The 22,196-nt window shown below is 40.6% G+C and overlaps 1 protein-coding gene and 1 long non-coding RNA gene across 2 annotated transcripts in view; both read left to right on the plus strand.

Annotated features, from left to right (window-relative positions):
• Positions 1 to 22,196, plus strand: part of LOC311012983 (WD repeat-containing protein 37) — a 265,141-nt gene that overhangs the window by 194,691 nt on the left and 48,254 nt on the right. The window lies entirely within an intron of this gene.
• LOC311011940 lies at positions 19,330 to 20,833 on the plus strand. Its single transcript, XR_014596962.1, has 3 exons — positions 19,330 to 19,345; positions 20,097 to 20,230; positions 20,525 to 20,833. It is a non-coding gene; the product is annotated as an uncharacterized lncRNA (long non-coding RNA).

Consider the following 22,196-nt stretch of genomic DNA (forward strand, 5'->3'; position numbering starts at 1 on the left):
GTTTTCACATCTGGAAATACATGGAAGTGAATGCAGCTGATGCATATTACTTCCATGCATTTCCAAACTAAATAACAGCAGTGAAAAACAATCAGACCCAGTCATGATGAGTTTGTAATTCCAATAGTGTATTGGCCTGTTATTTTAACTATCATTTTTTAAGTGGCATTATCAGAGCAATCTTTTAACATGAGTCAATGGACACTTCTGCATTCTCCCAACCCATTATGTCACATTTGAACAAATGGCACTCGCGTGAATAACTTCTAATTACATCTTGCCCTATCTTAATCATTAATAAATTGCCTTTGTGCTTTCTAGGACTTGTTACTCTTAATATGGAGTTGGTCTTTGCTCCCGATCCAAGTGCTCCAAGTTCTCCAAATGCAACATTCCAGCCCTCAAATCAGCTGTTGCCCAGCCCTCCAAGCACTGCCCCAAGCACATCAAATGCTTCACAGCCTGACATACCATGGTATGTGGACTTTCGTCTCAACTGGGACCAGGTGTCATCAGCCATTCGAAATAGAGTGGAAAAAGAAGAGAGACCATTGCCAGATGAGAGAAAGGCCTTCGTGGTCATACTCGTGGATCAAATGATGCAGCACGACCGCAATCCATCCAGGGCCATGTGCCATAGCATTGTGAGAAACATTGTCAGGTAGGGATGGGACTATTATCACTATTATCGTTAATTATGATTAAAAAAACACAATTTACGTGGTGCAAGCTGTCAGTTAATCCCCAGCCCCACCCCCTTCAACTGTTTGTAGCTTTCATTGATTCATTTCCTGCACAATGGTGACATATTTTCTAATTGTCCCACCCACATTTTCAGGAGCCATCCAAAAACATTTTCCGACATTGGCAAGTATGGCGATACTGTTGGAGACGGATGTCACTCTCTTCTACAACAAGTTAAGACAAGAGGGGAGTACAAAAATAGGAATAATACTCTTGCTCTACGCCGCAGAGCAGGAAGTCCACGCATGGGAATGGCAAGAGAGGCGAGACTGGCAAGATACGGGTATGTGGCAATATACATGTAAAGTCTGTCAACATTTGCTTGAAAGCATTGTATATGACCATGAATAACCCTGAAACAGGACAGAACATACTTTTCTCTTGACTACTTTATCGAAACTTTGACACGGACCCTTTTCACAGCAAGCATGTTGCGATGTCAATAGTGTAGTAAACAAAGGTGTAATTAACTGTGATTATGGCCTTGTTCCATTTAGGATTTAGCTGAGCCAGGGTGCTGGTATTGTGCATAGTGGCTCTCTGGCATGGCTGTGATGCACTAAATACCTTGACCTTAATTAATTTGGTTAAAATACACCTGTGCTTACAACACTATGATGCTGCAACATGACTTCTGTGGGATGGGTCTATTTAGACAGTCACGACAGGGAATCAAAGATCCTTCACTCATGAGATGACCTTCTCCAACTTCTGAGCTATAACCGCCCCCAATAGTATTGTTATCCTGTGATGCCCACTCCTAGGTGTGTGAGGTGGAGCCCAGCAGATTTGCCAGAGGGGGAGACCGAGGCAACGTTAGAGAATAAGAAGAGGGATCTGCTGAACATCTACTCAGGCATGCGATCTACTGTCTTTTGGAGTAATTTTGTTTAATGCAAATTTGGGTGACTTTAGTATTTGGTCAAGATCTGAACACTGTGTATGTGGGGCGGCTAGGCCAAATTGTTACTTGGATACTAACAATACATTTGTATGTCTGTATACACAGAGGAGGGAATGAGTGGGGCAGAGAGAGCAGCACCATTGATGGAAAATACATACTTCATCCTGCGGAAGTACCTCAACAAAGTTCCTGCCGCAGCGATTTCACGGATCAAACTGGAGTGGCCGTTTCTTTTCTCTCAAAAATGTATTTTTCACACTTTGGCCTCCTGACGGACGTTGATGTCCTTCAAAAGCTACAGGAGGCAATTGGTCGACGAGGACAGACCATCCTGGATTACTTTGCAACACTGGACAACCCCAAGATCCGTGATGTTCTGGCCTACTATTTATTTATTTATTTATTTCGGGCATGTCAGTTAAATCAGCATCATCACACATCTTTGTTCAAATAGTACAACACACATGGCCGAAAGGCTTATCTAGTCCAGCCCCCATTACCCACAGGATAAAATCGTCTTCATAATATTATCTTATCTTTTGCATTTTTCATTTGACATAACATTTTCTTTTACTTGTGACATTTGACATAACATGTTACAGCAGTAGGTGGTACAGAGAGCTTTAGTCCAGTGCATACTATGATCCAGACTCCGACAAGGCTGCCTGCATCCTGCTGTTCCTAATGACTTTCTTCAAAGAGCCAAAGGAAAATCTGCCGCTTGAAGTTGATGTAAGATTTTGTATTGAAATATTTAAAATGCAAAATGAGTGATTACATTCAACGCCATTTATTACCTTGTATGATTTACTACCTCTGACCAATGAACAATATTTATCCTTTAATGTTAAATCCATGCTATTGTGTGTTACTGTGTTATGTGCCACTGCTGTGGATATAAATGCTGCAGAACTCCACAGCACTCCCTGCTTGATCATTCAAGGTGTTGGGACCTAACCGTTAGGACTACACCATGCGGCCAGGACAACAGGACAAAGGGACAAAGGGGATTAAAAACTACACCGCCATTTTAGTTTCACATCTCACCCAGGTGAGAGATGCGACGCCACCCAACTGGTGCCTATTGGCTGACAATCTTCAGGGAACCCCGGGGGGTCCCCTGGAGCGGCCTGAGCTTTATAAACCGAAGCTGCCTGGAGAACGCTCTCTTACTCACTCTCACTCTGACTCCTACTCTGGCGTCTCTTCCTACAACCGGCGCAACACCATGTTGCAACGGGAGGCGACCCCTCCTGCAGCGCACCGCTGCAACAAGAGGAACCAAGCCGTTCCTGCCTTCCAGCTACCAGACGCTGTCTGAAGTAAGCTGACTAAATCGCCAAGCCGCGATTATATCGCCGCTCGTGGAAGGAGGAAACACCAACTGTTTTCTTTATTTGAGTTTGATCAACGAGAGGAAACCCGCTCCACTCTCGTCTGGAAGAAGCCGACTCATCACGTCCCCCGCTGACGCCGGGGCCCACGAACTACCGCCGTTACGGAACGCCGTCATCGTCTTACGCAACGATACCAGTAAGAGGCTATCAGTCTGGGCAGAGACACAAGTGATAGTGTAGGATATGCTTGTAATTCTTGTTAATGTATTTTAAGTTCTGATCGCGGACCGCCGAGTCCGTTGGTTCATGTGCTGCTGTATTTGAATACTGATCGTGTACCCACGCAGCTGGGTTGATTTCTGTAACAGTGTTTGCGACTAACCTCCGCCATATTCGCGAGCTCAGAAAGCCTCTACTATCAGTTAAAAGACCGGTCTCGCGGAATAAACGCCAGTTTATTCACTCGAGCCCGTGTGATAGCGGCACGGCTTCTGGGCCTCAGAATATCGCTCGCGCATTCTCCCTCTCTTTGTTTGTGTCCCGCTAACACACACACACATACACGCCGCACACACGTGTCCTAAGCCAGCTGTTCCCGGCGGACGCTAGGGACATAGCTACATCTGGTGGCTACATACTGTCATCTCTCCCTCTCTCTCTCTCTCTCTCTCTCTCTCTCTCTCGACACGCATGCACACGCACATGCACACGCACGCACGCACACACATACGCACACACACACTCCACGTGTGTCTCTCCTTCTGTTTAGCTTAGTTTTGTGTGTTAGGTAGTTAGGTAATAAGGCTTTGTTAATTGCAGTGTTATTGATTGTGATCATTATTACTGATTTTAATAAATCTTATTATATTATAACTAGCGGTCTCTTGTGCTTGTTGTGTATATGTCACTGGATAACAGCAGGTTGTGAAGGCTAGTGCTTGAATTTCACGCCTTTTTAATTGTTCGATTGGTTTTGTACTCCTATGCCAATGATCACGATGATTGGCATGTGAGTATAAAACCTTTATATTGAGACTGAATACAGTTTTAGGTTATCTTTTCCCTGATCCCAGGGTGGTGCCCCGTTTATTCATGATTATATCATGATAATATATTAAATATAATTATTAATATCGATAATCATATTGACATTAATAATTAGCTGTTGATAACCAAATCTGCTCCTGCTACAACCCCAACAAAGGTAATGTTACTTGGATCTAGTATCAACATTTCTAACTCATACTGACATACTAAAGCCCTCTGGATGGCTTCTCTCCATCGAGGGACAAGTCGTGATGGGCTCCACACCCTTTGTTTTTGCATGGAGTAGCTGCTTTCTTCAGCAGCTATTACATCTTCAACCTTGAGTATCCTGTCGCCAGTGATGGGAATAACGGCGTTGAAATAAACGGCGTTACTAACGCCGTTACTTTTTTCAGTAACGAGTAATCTAACTAATTACTTTGACTGTCACTATAACGCCGTTATCATTGCCGACACCCCGTTACTGCACGTTACTCAAGTCGCACAATGAACTTTTTTTTAACTTCATGATAGGACTCGTGCGCGTGTTGTCATGAGAGAAGGGAGGATGATATACCGTAGATGACCATTTAGTAGCCCGGGCGTTTAATATGCTAAATCGACTTGGAGCCCAGGCGTTTAAGAACCAGGCGCGTATTTGCAACAGGCTACAATTTATTTTTGCAATGAGCAGCACCAGACCATCATGCAAAGAACAAGGAGCTCACCATAGCACCACTGGAACAAAACTACTTTTTCCCCCCGACGCATCTTTATTGACATCAGACAATAAATACAAAGACAGTTTGTCTGTGTTACCGCGACACAGGGAGCTGATCAGAGCAGTGTTATGAATGATAACGGAAGGGGGGGTCGATCGCGGTAATTTCAACACTGTACATTAGCGCATTTATCTATATCCCTATATCCCTCAGTCTAGCGCGCCTGTGTTTGTGTGTCTGTGTGTGTGTGTGTGCGCACGCCTGCATGCGAGAGAGAGAGAGAGCGCGAGAGGAGGGGCTGACTGACAGAAGAGGTGAGAGCCGGTGAAGTGCTGTTAAAAAAAACCTTTTGTTTTCTGTGCAAGACTATGGTATACACTTAATCGCCCGGGCGTTTAATTGAACCGGCGTTTATTATGCCAAATGAGGTCGGACCCCCGGCGGCTATTAGAGCACAGGCCATATTTGCACGCGGGCGATTATTTGGTCATCTACGGTAACCTCTCAGCAATTATTAAATTATTAAAAAGTAACGCAATAGTTACTTTTACTGGTAACTAGTTACTTTTATAGTGGAGTAACTCAGTTAGTAACTCAGTTACTTTTTGGGAGAAGTAACTAGTAACTATAACTAATTACTTTTTCAAAGTAACGTGCCCAACACTGCCTGTCGCTGGATCATCAACACTGGAGTTCATTCAAAGGTATTGTATAAAGATCTCATTTAACCGTGTAATTCACATTATAGAACAGGCTTCCAACTCAATGATTGTCTTGAGGTCTAAAATGCTGACAATGGAGGTACCTGAGGCTAGCCTGGTGAGACCATCCTGATCTTGCAAACTCAATTTCGCTCTGCAGATCAGTCTGGGTATCTACACATGTTACAAGGGTTCAACAAATCCTACCGGTCCAATCACAGCTGTTTATTTTGTTTTGGGGCAGGCTATGTGATTTTTAAACATCTATTGCAAAATGCGAATGTATTGAATGAAGTAGAGCGCAAATTTTTCTTTTAAAAGCAGAACAGAATGCTCTCAGACCCTTTATTGAAAAAGACGTGTTTTTCATACTTTCAACAGGGTTTGGTTTAATTTACCAACTGGCCAATTGCGTGAAGACGCATTTCAGTGGCGGCGCACGTTGATATGGCTCCTCATAGTAGAAAATCGACTAGTTTGCCTCAGCCAAACCTAACCCGAGGCACCCTGGCTAAAAATGCCTAAAAAAAAAAATTGAGAGGAAGATCCAACAATTTTGGATTGTAAATCTATTATGGGTTTGATATGGAAAAAAGCACAGGTGAACACCTTGATAAATGCTGCCTGCAATACATAAGTCTATTTAAAACTGAAACTATCTTTGCTTATTCACAGGTGCTTCCTTGGCATCAACCCTGAAAGAGGCTCAAAGACAAAGAAACGTACAACAATTAACCCTCATGTGAGCACCCTTTTGAGGAAACTCATCGACTTTGAGTGGGCATCTTAGTGCGAGTAGTTAATTTTGTACTTTTTTAAGACAACTTTGCCCTTGCCCCAGAATTTTGCACAATGCTGTTGCGTGTGGACTCATGTTTTTAGACTGAGAGGACTGACCCCTTCACAACATCCCTTCATCGCTCTCTCCCTTCCTCTTACCTTGCCATGTATGCCTCATTCCCATCCTCTTACTGTTATTGTGACGCAGCTAGTTTCAATTGTGACACAGGTTGTTTCTGCACAATTTCTGCAACAATATGTATTTATTAATAAATATGCCATCGGGCTAACATTGACTTTTTCTCAGAGTTGTTTGTGGGGGGAATTGTACAATGATTGTAAATTCACAGTAAATGGAAGCTTCATCTGCATTACTTTCACAGTAAATTACTGTCAACTTGTGCATTACTTTCACAGCACACACTGTAAAATGACAGGGCCTTGTTGTAATGATGTACAGCAAAAGGTTGTAATTCCCCAGTAATGTACTTTAATATCACAGTAATTGCTTTGCCATAGAAGCTGTGAAGTCGCAGTATATTGCTGTAATCCTTTATCGTGAATTCACAGTGAAAAATGTTGCAGTGCAAATCATCTGTGTACATTAGATGATTGATTAGACAATCACCGACCATACAGCCAGCACGACATGCATTGAGACTCTTGGAGAGATTGTCCATATAAATATTAAACAATAAAGGTGACAAAATCCCGCCTTGGCGAACACCATTGTTTACATGGAATGGGGCAGATGTAGACTTTCCCCACTTTACCCGCATGGTCTGTTGAGCATACAGAATGCCAATATTCTAACAAGATAGCTATAGGTACCCCTCTTTCACACAATTTCTTGAGCATTTTTTCATGGTTCACACGATCGAATGCCTTAGAGGCATCTATAAAACACAGGAACATTGTTGTATTTTTTCTATTGTAATTATCCAGTATCTCCTTCAGAGCAAAATACACATCAGTGCTATGCTTATGTTTAAACCCAAATTGGTTGTCAGCAGTTAGAATGTACCTCTCCAATCTAGACATCAAAATGATCTCCAATACTTTAGACAGTATGCTGGCTAATGCAATTGGTCTGTAATTTTCAGAGCTGTTAAGCTTGCCAACCTCATCTTTTATGACCAGCACAAGCAGGACAACCATAATAGAATCAGGTAAGGTGCCATGGACTAGACATTACTTGCATGTTTCATGTGTTCAGCCGCAATTTTATCCATACCGCATGCCTTGTTGTCACTAAGCTTCATGATTGCATCATGAACTTCAGAGGGAGTAATTATCACCCCCTCATCATACACTATAGTGCCAACATCAAGACCAGGGGTGCCCAAGTCCAGTCCTGGAGAGCTACTGTCCTGCATGTTTTAGGTTTCTCCCTGCTCTAACACACCTGATTCGAACGATTTTCAAACCTGTGACAAGCTTCAGTTGCTTGATAACGAGCACATCATTAGAATCAGGTGTGTTAGAGCAGGGAGAAACCTAAAACATGCAGGACAGTAGCTCTCCAGGACCGGACTTGGGCACCCCTGATCAAGACGGTTACTTTTAACGCAATTAAGCAGCTCCTGTTATTTCTTCTGCCATAGCAGGGAGATCTCATCAGAGCCACTCACACCATCTATATTTATACAGGGTAAAGGCTCATTTATGCTTCCATTTCGTGCGTAAATAGTGACGTGCGTTATCAACGTTGCTGCCCTCATGCTTTCATGCGTCCTCTACGTTGGAATGGACATTGAGCAAAACATCCTCTAGAGGGCGTCGTTCACATTAAAACTTTACTCCAATAAAGTTTAAAAAAAATAAGTTTATCACAACAACAAACATGGCGACTGGACAATGGAGGAGATAACGATCCTGCATCTATTGAGAAGGAGGCAAAATCGCAGGCAGCGTTGTAGACGGCGGTGGTCTGTGAGACCACTGAATACATCCCGAAGAGGATGGAGAATTCCAGTCATTGGTTTTACCAATGAGAGAAATTGACGACGAACGTCATTTTCAGTATATCAGGATGTCGGTCGGGGCTTTCGACAACTGGCTTCGCCGGGTGGCTGCTCACATTAAACATGGGAACTCGCACAATTCACCGGTGACACCGGCTGAGCGACTAGCAGTCACCATTCGCTTCCTCGCGTCAGGGATCAGTCATTTTTAAAACGTTTTTTCATTTGTGTATGCTATTCACGGCACTTTCTGTGTACAATGCCCGACACTGCCCCCACGATTTCTGTTGGAACTGCAACGTTTGGTCCGTATCGGTACGCATCCGCAAGCTTGCAGGATACGGACAGAAATACGGACGAAATCTACGTAGAGAACGGACAGAAGGCTCCGTCCTTATCCGTATGCGTGTCTAGCGTAGAGCATAAATGAGCCTTAAGGGTGTCTTACTGTTATTAATTCCTCTGATTTCTTTCCAAAAATCATTTAGATTGTTGTTTTGCAACTTCCTGGCCAGTAAATCAGATCTCAAGGTGTTCTCATTTCTCTTTATATACCGTAGAGCATATTTCAACTGAGCATTAGTATGTTTCTTATGTTCAAATAGTGGGCCATGCCTGCTTTTGCCTGCCTCAGCCCATAATTTAAAGGCATTTCTGGCCTCTGCATGGAGTTCTTCTACATAGTCATTCCATCCTTGATTCACATTACTAATTTTTGACCTCTGTTTATAAAGAGGCTTGCTACAGATAGTGAGAGATTCCACAGTGCAAACATACAGTGAACACAATGCTTTACAATGTTGCATATTCTTGCAATTCAAATCCCGACACAAAATAGCTTCTTTTGGCAAACAAATATTACTCAGCAAGACATCCGAACGATAGACATATTTGTCAAGATCATCCTTTGATAGCTTAGGCCAGTCTATCTTCCCTGTCCTAATGCTGTCATCATCAGACATTAACAATGGTAGATTGCCTGGATTCAACATTATAGAGAAAGGTATGTGGTCAGAAGTGGCCATATCATAGTCATCTTTATAGAATCAATAGAATCATGTGCGTCAACTGTGCATAAACAGTGGTCTAGCCAGGAGGTGGAGTGCCAGGCTTCGCTTATATAAGTGAAGCTATTCTCCGGCATGAGGACCTTACTAGACAATATCAGCCCACTATCAGAGCAGAATTGCAGTAGGTGATTACCGAATAACGAGTTGGTATCAGCCACGTCAGCATTCATATCACCTACAACATATATACAGGTCGACGGATTGTCCTGGATAAACGACATAATACATCCCAGTCTGTTTAAGTACTCAGCCTCATTTTGATAAAAAGGTGTATAGACATTCAAAATTACGAACCGTTTATCATTACAGCTGAACTCTAGACCAATAGCCCAGTCTACATCCAGTCTTACAACATTAACCAGCTGGTCTTATTTTTTGTTCCATAGTCGCAATCCCACCTGGAATCCTCCCCCGTGTAATTTTGGTGCTGAGATCACTGGTTGATTCCCCAGCCCCGTGGAAGTCTTTATGTACAGAATTGAGACCTCCGAGATCTTGTTTAGACAGAAACGTCTCTTGTACACACAATATGTCACAGCTCTCAAGTAGCTTGTCCACTACAATACGGTGTGCCTTGTCTGCTTCACTATGGCCAACACGCAGCCCGCGCGCATTGTATGACACAACACAGAGTTTCATTAAGAGGATAAAAGCCACCTGGCTACGCAGTCTGGCTCTCGGCCAGGGCATTAGCATTACCATCGGGGCATTTCAGTTCACATCCTAGTGTCTCTCCACCTGTGGTTTTGTGGCCACAAGCCTCATAATATCGGCGTATATATGTTCCAGCAGGCCAGAGTTGTGGGTTGTACATAACGGTGATGTGAAATGAGCTGAACCTGCTATGGGCTGACTCAATCTTGCGACAAGTCACAGGTTCATTGCTCAATTTTTCAGACAAATAGTTACGTAGCGTGTTAGCCTCCAAACTAGGAGCAAACCTCGTAGCAAACACACTCGTGGCTTAAAGTCCTCATTTTGATCACAATAAAATTCAAAAGTTTGTCTTTAACTATGGTTTTCCCATCGCTAGTTGAGTAAATCTCAGGTTTGGTGCGGGGGCACACAGAGCCACCTGCACTTGCTGCCGCCGTATTATGTTGCTGATGCATTTTTTCTTTTTTCATGCATGTTGGTATTTCTTTTTTTAACCCCTTTTTTCTTTGGCATTTTTTCTTTTTATTCTTGCATGTTTGCGTTTCTTTTTTAACCTTTTTTTTCTTTTGCATCTTTTTATTTTTTTCATGCATTTTTTTTCCTTTTTAGGTAGGTATTTTATTAATTTTATTTTACATAATTGCATTATGTATACTTTATGTATCTTTTTTCAGCGGAGAAGCAGAGCAGAGGAGAAGCAGACCAGCTGCAGAGCAGCAGGGAAGCAGAGGAGTAGCATATTTTATGTAGGTTCATTTAAACTATATATCGTTTGTTTTTTTATCCATTCTTTTTTAATGCATGTTTGTAGTTATGTTTTTAACCTTTTGTTTTGCATATTTTCCTTTTGTTCATGCATTTTTGTCGGTTTTTTTTTAAAGTATTTTATCCTATGTATCACATGCATGCATGTTTGTATGCATTTTTAAGTTTGTTTTTTAAAAAAGAAGAAAACAATGCATAAAAAATATACAAGACATAGGTTTAAAAAAACTACAAAATGCATGAAAAAAAGAAATAAAATGCAAAATGAAAAAAAGGTTAAAAAATAACTACAAACATGCATGATAAAAATGGATCACAAAACATAATACAATACATTGGTAAAAAAGAACCTACATTAAAAGATGATTCTGCTCTGCTTCTCTGCTCCTGCTCTGCTGCTATTCTCCTCTGCTCCTTTGCTCTGCTTCTCTGCTGAAAAAAGATGCACAAAAAAATACATAATACAATATATATGTTAGGGGTGGGACGATACGGGTAACTCACGATTCGATACTGTGACGATATTTGGCCCACGATAACGATAATATCACGAAACACGATATCTGCGATATTCGATATATTGCAAGAAATTTCATCAACGATATATCACGATATGTGACTGAAAAAGAAAAAATATGCATAAAAAATAAATTCCAAAACTTCGTACAATGTACAAATGAATAAACACTGTCCAGCTGGACACATTAAAGTGCATGAACATTAATAACATGTCTTATGTAAACCAGGACAGTGCTTTCTGATACTGAAAAGTCAGTAGCAACTTGTTTTATGTAAACTTGGGCCCATTTTAGTTTAACAATAGCTAAACAAGATAAGAATAACATGAGAATTAAATGAAATATTGGGCACATTTCAGTATGCAACCAATTATGTGCAGAGTTATGTTCACCCATCCAGTGCCTGGGAAGTCGGGCCTCAAACCGCTTGGAGCTCACAGCAACACCGGGCAGCACACGGCTCCGCGGATCCACACATGCGGACCCTCCGGCGGACGGTAAACACGCGCCGCCCGGAATCCTGCCCGTAAATAGGCAATCGAGCCCGGCCGAAAAGTGGTTCCTCATGCCCTCAATGCTGTGTGAAAAGCGCGTGAAGCTCACAACAGCACCGGCCAGCACACGGCCACGCTTATGCGGCGTTCACACCGGACGCGATAGACGCGAATACAATCGCGTGAGACGCGCGCCGCTTGATCATTTTGGATTATTCGCTTCATTCGCGCATGACGCTCATTTTTGAACCGGTGCTGCTCTAGCGGGGGAAACGAGGGCAGCGCCGGCGGGGAGCCGGCGGGTCACGTCGGCAGACCCTCCTCCTCCGCCTCGGGGTACCCGATGCCAGAGTCAGTGAGTCCGTGAGCCTCTAAACTCTAGCGCGCCGCTCGGAATCCTGTCCGTAAATAGGCAATCAGACCGGGCAGCGGGCGGCCCCCGCGGATCCGCTCCGGAGAACCGTAAACTCTTAGACGCACCGACGGGAGTCTAAAAAAACCCGTAGACCCAAAATATCGATATTTGCCGTCAGTGTATCGATTAATTTATTGCGACAGAGAGCACAACAATATATTGCAATATCGATTTTTTTCCCCACCCCTAATATATGTTAATGCATTTTTTGTATGTATTTTTCAGTAGGTTTTTTTTCACCTTATGTATTGTATTATGCTTCTTTTTTCAGCAGAGAATCAGAGGAGGAGCAGAGCAGATGAGAAGCAGAGCAGCTGAGCAGAGAAGCAGGAGTAATATTTTTGAAGTAGGTTTTTTTTAACCCATGTATTGTATTATGTTGCTGATGCATTTTTTCTTTTTTTCATGCATGTTGGTATTTCTTTTTTAATCTTTTTTTTTTCTTTTTTCATGCATTTTTGTATTTCTTTTTTACCCTTTTTACATGCATTTTTTCTTTTTTAGGTAGGTTTTTTTTTTAACCCATATATTGTATTATGTTGCTGATGCATTTTTTCTTTTTTCATGCATGTTGGTATTTCTTTTTTAACCTTTTTTTTCGTTTGCATTCTTTCCTTTTTTACATGCATTTCTTTTCTTTTTTAGGTAGGTTTTTTTTAACCCATGTATTGTATTATGTTGCTGATCCATTTTTTCTTTTTTCATGCATGTTGGTATTTCTTTTTTTAAACTTTTTTTCATGCATTTTTGTATTTCTTTTTTAACCTTTTTATTCCTTTTGCATTCTTTTCTTTTTTCATGCATTTCTTTTCTTTTTTAGGCAGGTTTTTTTTTTTTTTACATAATTGCATTATGTATATTTCATGCATCTTTTTTCAGCAGAGAAGCAGAGCAGAGCAGAGGAGAAGCAGAGCAGCAGCAGAGCAGGGAAGCGGAGGAGTAGCATATTTTATGTAGGTTCATTTTAAACTATATATCCTTTTTTTTTTTACCTATGTATCATATTATGTTTTTATGCAGTGATTTCTTCTTTAATAATGCATGTTTGTATGCATTTTATGTATGTTTTTATAAAAAGAAGAAAACAATGCATAAAAACAATACAAGACATGTTTAAAAAAAACAAAAAAATACATGAAAAAAAGAAATAAAATGCAAAATGAAAAAAAGGTTAAAAAAAACCTAGAAAAATGCACGTTAAAAATAGATCACAAAACATAATACAATACATTGGGAAAAAAAAAAAAAAAACCTACATTAAATGATTATTCTGCTCTGCTTCTCTGCTCCTGCTCTGCTGCTCCTCTGCTAATCTCCTCTGCTCTGCTGCTCCTTTGCACTGCTTCTCTACTGAAAAAAGATGCATAAAAAATACTTAACACAATATATATGTTCATGTATTTTTTGTGTATTTTTCAGTAGGTTTTTTTAACATATGTATCGTATTATGCATTTTCAGCAGAGAATCAGCAGAGGAGCAGAGCCGAGGTGAAGCAGACAAATACTACTACTACACTTCTGGTGCCATTTTGGAGGCGTTATCATATTCAAAAGTTGAAAAAAAATTTTGTGCACATGGGGACTGGCGAAAATCGCGACATTACAGAGGTCTCGTAATGGGCCACAAAAAAGTGTCTCTCTAGCGCCACCTAACGCATCTTAGGCCGCGCCCCGCACACTGTAACTCCAATTGACACAAAATTTGTGCAGGCAAGTGTGCTCTACAAAAAAGCCTTTTGTTTTAATTATTTTTTAAAGAAAATGTAATATTTTACTGTACAGTATCCAAAGGAGTTTTATTTTTAAAAATCCCACAGGGAAAAATTCTGTAAGTTTGTGAGAAGATACTGGGGCTGGACGATTAATCGAATTTTGATCGCGATTTCGGTCTTGGATCTCACGATCCTGAAAACACTGCAATCGAAGAAAAACGATGAACGTGCCACCGCGCTGCGTGTATGCAAATGACTGCGCTGTAAAAGCACAGTGAACACACCTGTCAAGGGCTTCAAGACACCGGTCAACATCAGTACAGTTAGCAGCCAGGCTTCAAGACAACGGTCAATATCAGTACAGTTAACAACCAGGCTTCAAAATACCCCTCAATATCAGTACAGTTAGCAAGCAGGCTTCAAGACATCGGTCAATATCAGTACAGTTAGCAACCAGGCTTAAAGACACCAGTCAACATCACTACAGTTAGCAAGCAGACTTCAAGACACCGGTCAACATCACTACAGTTAGCAAGCAGGCTTCAAGACACCGGTCAACATCAGTACAGTTAGCAACCAGGCTTCAAGACACCGGTCAACATCAATAGTTAGCAATCAGGTTTCAAGACACCGGTCAACATCAGTACAGTTAGCAACCAGGCTTCAAGACACCGGCCAACATCGGTACAGTTGGCAACCACGCTTCAAAACACCGGTCAACATCAGTGCAGTTAGCAACCAGGCTTCAAGACACCAGTCAACATCAGTACAGTTAGCAATCAGGCTTCAAGACACCGCTTAACATCAGTACAGTTAGCAACCAGGCTTCAACACACCGCTTAACATCAGTACAGTTAGCAACCAGGCTTCAACACATCTGTCAACATCAGTACAGTTAGCAACCAGGCTTCAAGACATCGCTCAAGATCAGTACACAGTATTTCCCCTAGAATTTTTTTCAGTTCCGGTGGTACCCACCGAAAAAACCCTAAACAGACGAGACGCGTGGGATCGTGTATTGGTGCAGTTGGATTAAGTCAGGTGGCACAGCAAGCAGTCTGCAATTCTGCAATTATTATATTTGCATTCAACGTTTTTGTTCAACCTGAGTGTATTCAAGATCACAAGGAGAGAGTGACTTATTAAGTAGGGGCGTGTATTGGCAAGAATCTGGCGATACGATACCTGTCACGATACATGGGCAACGATATATTGCGATATATTGCGATACTGTAGGAACAATGATATATTGAGTTTCTTTGAAAGAATTTAATTTAATTGTAGCAAAACTGTAGCACATAGCACACACAATGCTGTTACATGCTTAACATCAGCTTACTGGATTCGAACAAAGGGATCTATATTTGTATTTCACAAGAGAAGAAACACAAGCATTTGCAGGATTTTTTGGATAAACAAATAAAAAAAATTAAGTTAACAGATTTCTTGACTCTGTTAAAAGGTTATCCCTTAACTGTAATAAGCAGGTTCAAATTTCTGAAGTTGAAAAAGAAAATGCAAAGTCACTGCAACATCTGCTCTTAATGTGCAGGCTGAAGTTATTAATATCTGCCTTTCAGTAAAAGTCTCAAATACTAGCAAATATATGCAGTCCCTGTATAATCTAACATAATACTTTTTCTGCAATCAACAGTCAACGGTCATTAGCTTAAAATGAAGAAAAAATATGTAAACAATGTTACACTAAGGCTGTAGATATTTTAAGATATCTGCTTAAAATGAAGAAAAAAAATATGTAAACAATATTTTAAGATATCTGCTTAGAGGTTCACAAACAGTGAGGAGTTTTGGATTTCAAAGTAGTTATCGAAAGAAAATATGGTCTCTATACCTTCTGTTACAACCCAACAGTACGAAAGAGTCTAGGGACAGAAGGGAAGCAACAAAGCAAGTGTACGGTTGGCTAGTGAGCCATTTATTTAAACACAACAAGAACAAAAGAACAGTAACTGGGCTACAGTCCGCCACAAACACACGGTGAGCAGTAAGCTCCAAGCAGACAGAACAAAAGCAGGTGTCAGGCCTGCACGCAGAAGATACTTGAAGTCTTGTAGAATGCACCTGAAGTGAAATTAGTCATTGGAAACAGGCATCTTGATTTGAATTACTTTTTTAAGATAATGTAATATTTTACTGCACAGGAAATATTCAAAAGGTATTTTATTCTGATATTCCACAATGAACAGTTACGTGAATATTATGCAATTAATCGTATTTCCGTATTTATCCTGTATATGAGCCTGGTTGTGCAACACTTTGTTCTGAAATCTTCTTTCACGTCAGCTCCTCTGAGCAGTTGCAATGAATTTACCATAATTATCACAATACGGGCGCACTACAAATTTCCCGGCGGCTGGTTTGACTTCGGAAAAACGAATGACGGCTCACTCGACCGCAGTTCAGGGTCGCATGGAGCCCGGCTTCACTGCACCTGTACACCGCGTCAGGCCGAACGTCAGGACCCTGACGCCCGCCCTGGCGTCCGGCCCGAACACTTCCGTCGTCAATGTTGCAAAACTAAAACACCTGTTCGGTATTTTATGAAATATGGCCCCACCGCCATTTTTTTCACAAATCTCCATGTCATATGTGGAAGATTTGGCACCTCCAGTTCAAACCAAAACCACACAACTTCCCTACCACCACACTTTCTATTACGACACTCCACGGTTCTCCTGCTATATTTAACACATTCTCACCCACAAATATTTAATTTACATGAAGACATCGTAGAGCGAGTGTCTGCTTTCACCAAATGTTGGTTTTCCTACCCGTCCTCATGAACTGATATCAACTCTTCACTGTCAAACTCCAAAAGCGACACTGATTTCTGGACTTTGGGCGCTTTTAACGTATTTAAGGGATAAATCAACAAGTTAAACGCAAAAACCAAACCAACAAAGTTGTCTTACCCCGATGACGTGGTTCAGATCCGGGCTTCCTCGGCCTCTTCATTCCCGCAGTAGCTCGCTGACGATCCTCTCCTGCGGCTTCCTAGCAAAGATGCGTTCAGGGTCCTTTTACTCCAGCGGTTTGAAACTCTACTGTTTGGGTCAACTCTCCAGTTTTACCAAGTCGCGTCAAGTCCAAGCGCGAAAAGAAAACACAAAATGGTCGACAGCCCTTTTATACCTGCTCTGGTGGCGTTCTGTTTAGTTCTGTTTCCACGTTAATCACTGACGCGCGTGTGTTAATGCGTGTGCTTGAGCATTCTGAGACACATTTCATGTTTTTTTTATTCTCATAATGTATTTTCATGTTCTTGTATTGTTCCGACACTTTGACAGGACATCAAACCATCTTCAACTAATGCAGATTCACTCATTGGCTTCATGCTCCACATAAATAGAAGCAAATCTGTACCATAATTAAATTAAAATAGATTCACAGAAATGCTTTTTCGTGTTCAGAATACAGCTGCATTGTTTGACTCATAAATAAAATTAATAATAAATCATCCAAACTGCATTTTCTTTTTCTTATTCAAGACTGCTCGTTTTGTAACTTAATTCAAATGGAAAAGAAAATACATTAACGTTGTATTTAGATTTAATTTTCATAAGATGTCCCAGCAAATAGTTACCAAAATTCAATTTGAAATATCCAATTTGAAAATGAAAATGCATTAGCAGAAAGGCGTTTTCATTTCTATGTCAAAGCTGTGTTGTGACTCATAAATCAAATTAGTAATAAATCATCCAAAATGCATTTTCATTTACTTCTTCAAGACTGCTCATTTAATGACACAAATAAAAAGGAAACAAAGAGGACTTGCTTTTTTGTTTTCATACACCCCCCTCCTATGCCTATCTCCTATTCCTATCTCCTATTCCTAACTCCTATTCCTATCTCCTATTCCTAACTCCTATTCCTAACTCCTATTTCTATCTCCTATTCCTAACTCCTACTGCTAACTCCTATTCCTTGACCTCTGGAGAAAACGTCACAGGGTTAAGGAAAGGCGATAGGAGATCTCAAAAGGATTTTGGACATCTATGACCGAAATGTGTATGTGTGTTGGATTCCGCGACCGGCACAAGTTTAGCTACGTTTTCACCCAAAACTGACTGACACAATTTTGGCATTGGGAGCGAGTTGGAAATATTATATTATATCGACACAAGCTGAAGATTCCGTGCCATTCACACCCATTATAACATCTGAAACTTCACTAAACTCAAACTGCGATATCGGGAAAACCGTACGGACCATCGACATGAATGTTTCAACCAATAAAGTCCACAGTCTTGTGAACGTTTTAAACATTTAATCACGTTTGGAAGTTAAAGTATGGCGAACTTTTGTGGTGCTGAAGTCAATGAAAAACCAATGTAAACATTTTTAAAAGCAATGGTTACTATGGCAACCTGATATATATAATAACCTTTCTTTTTTTTCATTTTGGAATGTACAATGTGCTTTGATATCTTTGATGTCTTTGATGACTGGTGACATCACGTGACACCGGAGTATATAAATACGAGCAGCGAACAGAACTCAGTGTGGAGTTATTGGAGTTTGGAGAGAGAGAGACCTTTTGAGAGATAGTGAATTGAGAGGAACGAAAATTTAATCTACGTTCAAGCAGATAGTGACAGAACTTTTACATCTGGAGCAGGCTGTCTCCACCAGTCTGCTCTTCTCGTCCATCTGTTCCTCGGCGGAAGCCAGTTTGCATTTTAACATCATTGTAAACCATCACCCCAGCAGCCAAGATGCAGCAGGGAAACAGCAGGAGGCCTCCTGACCCCTCAGGAGACCATCAACCAGCTGCACTCACAGCTGCGTGAGTATGGAAGCAAATCTGTTCCATAATTCAAATTAAAATGGATTAACAGAAATGCTTTTTCATTTTCAGAATATAGCTGCATTTTTTGACTCATAAATAAAATGAGTAATAAATAATCCAAACTGCATTTTCATTTTCTTCTTCAAGACTGCTCATTGTGTAACTTAATTAAAATGAAAAAGTTAATTTTCAAAAGATGCCCCAGCAAATAGGTACCAAAATTCAATTGGAAATGTCAAATTTGAAAATTGAAATGCATTAGCAGAAAGGCTTTTGCATTTCAGATAATAGCTGCGTTATTTGGCTCATAAATGAAATTAGTAACAAATAATCCAAACTTCATTTTCATTTTCGTATCAAGACTGCTCATTCTGTGACACAACTAAAAAGAACATTGATTTTTCGTTTTCATGCCCGCGCCGCAGGAGAGTGACGTCAGTGGCAGTTCTTCTCCTTCCGGGTTGGTTGGGCTCACCTGCACACAACATGGCGCTCCCTGATGCCATCGCACAATCCTTGTCAGAATTAGCTTCCCATGTGGAGTTAAATTTCTGAATCGGATTCCCGTGACAGACTTGAGCAGATTATAGAAAGCTTGGCTGCATACTCTGCCATCACAGATACCGATGTCAACGAAGTTGCCCTAGCTAACCTGCTCTCAGTCCTTCAGCGACTCGACGCGGGGGTGAAAGGGTGCCTGAAAGGGTGCCTGAGTAACGGATTGAGGTAAGCTCCTTATTACTACTATTATTATTAGCCTAATATTCGTAGAAGGACTGTGTACACTAAGTATAAAGGTTGTAATGGAAGTGACACCGCATTTTTTATTGTATAAAACGAAATTCGTTAAAGAAAGTGTGTTTTCAAAGTTATATTAAACTGAGATGGATCCCTACTCTGTGCACATAATGCGCACAACATCACAAATACGCGATGAGAGGCTGCTGCTAGTTAGGCGCCCTCAAATAGTCAAGCAATGATATATAGGCCATAGCAATAAAGTCAATGATTACTAAAAGTGAACAGAACATTTATTTATTTTGATTTCAGCATTTCAAATATGTAATGTGCATTACCGCGTCGCACCTGTAGCAGCTGTGTGCGCAGGTGAAACAAATTTAAGGATTAGCCTATGCATAGTAATTAATAAACATTAAGTACAATGAATTCAACGAATATTTCATGATGCCCGAACTATCCGCAGGCAGCACCTGAATGCAGCATAGGAAACCAGGAGGAAAATAATACAGTCCAATAGTTTAAATACAAAGGTTAATCCACTCCTGCACAGCGTCCCATTAAACGGTGATGGCTCTCTGAGAGACCCGCTACCCATGTCACTTCCCCTTTTATCATCTGGAACCAACAATCATACAGCAGAAAATCATTTGACAGCAGTATAGGCATCACTGAAAAATAAATAATAAACCGTCCGTCTTGCAAAGATAATTTTCAGAATTTTTGTTTGTTTGTTCAGAAAGTCGGACATGTATTCTGCACTGAGTGACCAAGAGCTGGATGCCGTCATTGCAGAAATCCAACTAAGTCATCCAAACACAGGATACAGAATGATGAAATCATTCCTTCATGCCAGTGGACTGCTGGTGCAAAGTAAGTTTGATATAAAGTGGATCCTTATATGAACGTGGCAAGTCCTCTGTAAGCTCAATCAGTGCAGTCTCTCTGTTAGACCCAAATAATAATAGAATAAAATTTATTTTATTTAATAGTGCTTTTCATACAAAATGGTGTCAGTTTTACAAGGATGATTAAAAGATAATATGATTAAAATAAGACAATATAATAAGAATAGAATTGCTTAAATTAAATGAAATGCTGTTAATATTTCATGTAGTTTGTCTTTGAGATTTAAATTTTTTTGCTGTTGTTGTTGTTTTGTTGTAGTTACAAGAGTACGTGACTCCTTAAGAAGAGTGGACCCAATTGGGACTGAAGTGCGAGCTATGGCCAATCGCACACTAAGACGGAGGCAATACTCTGTTCCTGCACCAAATGCAATGTGGCACATAGATGGAAACCACAAATTAATACGTTTTTTTTCAAAATTGTTTTTACATACTTGAACATATGATGCATTGAGTTGTTTCACCCGCCCTAAAACTTTTCATCATTGTACCCTACCTTTCTTTGTGTCAAATAAGCTGTGAATGAACCTTCTTCAAATGTATATCTGATGCATTATGTCTTCTTTTTTTACCAATAGCTGGAGATTTGTCATTCACGGTAGAATAGATGGCTTCAGCCGTTTAATTGTTTATCTGTCAGCTGCAACGAACAATCGAGCATCTACAGTGTTGGAGAGCTTCATTGGTGCCATCAACAAATTTGGTTTGCCATCACGTGTGCGCTCTGACAAGGGTGGTGAGAATATTGAGGTTGCCCATTTCATGGTGGAACACCGAGGAGAGAACCGAAACTTGCACACTACTGGAAGGAGTGTCCATAACCAACGGTAAGTTTTCTATAGCAATGTATTATGAGAAACCCATTGTAGGAGAGCACATAACAAGTGTTACTATTCGCCAACGTTCATTCCTGTTGTTCCTCTGCAAGGACTCTCACAGGCCTCATTCACAAATTCTCCTTTCTCCTACATTATTGACTCGAAAATATTGAACAAAGCCTGAATGACATCTGTCATTTGCTTAAGAAGCTGATGTTTTAGTATATTTGAGGGGGAAAGATTTTAAACAGCCATACATTTTTTCCTTATTATTATTCCTTATTTTTATTTCTTGTATTGGAACCGTTTTATTTGCACTTGCAGCAGCATCAAACATTTTCATACTTTTTAGGCAAGTACTTTACCAAGACAGCATGTAGCCAGTATCCCTACCAACTTTGGACATCATTCAGACACCTTCAAGATCCTGATCAGGTATGTTAAAACAGTTGAGTGCACCATATCAGGAGCCATTATTTAAATTATACATTTAAAAGGCCTAAAATTATATGGCTAGATTACATAATTTAGGAGAACTGATTTTAAAACCGCAATTGAAAATGTTTAAGTGAAAAATTTGAAGATGCCATAGCTTTTGTATAAGTCTCAACAAAGCATATAAAACTAGGGTCGGGACTTTAACGTGTTAATTAAGATTAATTAATTACACAATAATTAACGCGTTAAAAAATTGACGCATTTTAATCGCACTTATTTTTGCACCGCGGAACGTTTCTCACTGGATGAGTTTCAGGCGGACCGATTATACTGGAGCACCAACTAGCGTCATGAGTTCAGACAACAACAAACCACAGTGAACATGAACGAAAAAAAACAAAGTACCGTATTGACCCGAATATAGGACGAGGTTTTTATCGATGAAAATAATGTGAAAAAGTGGGGTCGTCTTATAACCAGCGTCTAACTGTTGACACATGCTGATAGTTTTCTGGGGTCGCTACACGACCGCAACGGCAGAGAGCGCCATCTTATTGTAGAGACGTCACTGACACTGTGGCTGGGGTTACCTGTCAATCACAGCGGAGAAGAAGTGACAGGAGATGAAAAATGGAGAGGCGCGGTGGTTGTACAGAGCAAAGTGGATCAAAAGTG

Source organism: Eutrigla gurnardus (genome assembly GCF_963514095.1).
Source record: "Eutrigla gurnardus genome assembly, chromosome: 4".
NCBI classification, from domain to species: domain Eukaryota; kingdom Metazoa; phylum Chordata; class Actinopteri; order Perciformes; family Triglidae; genus Eutrigla; species Eutrigla gurnardus.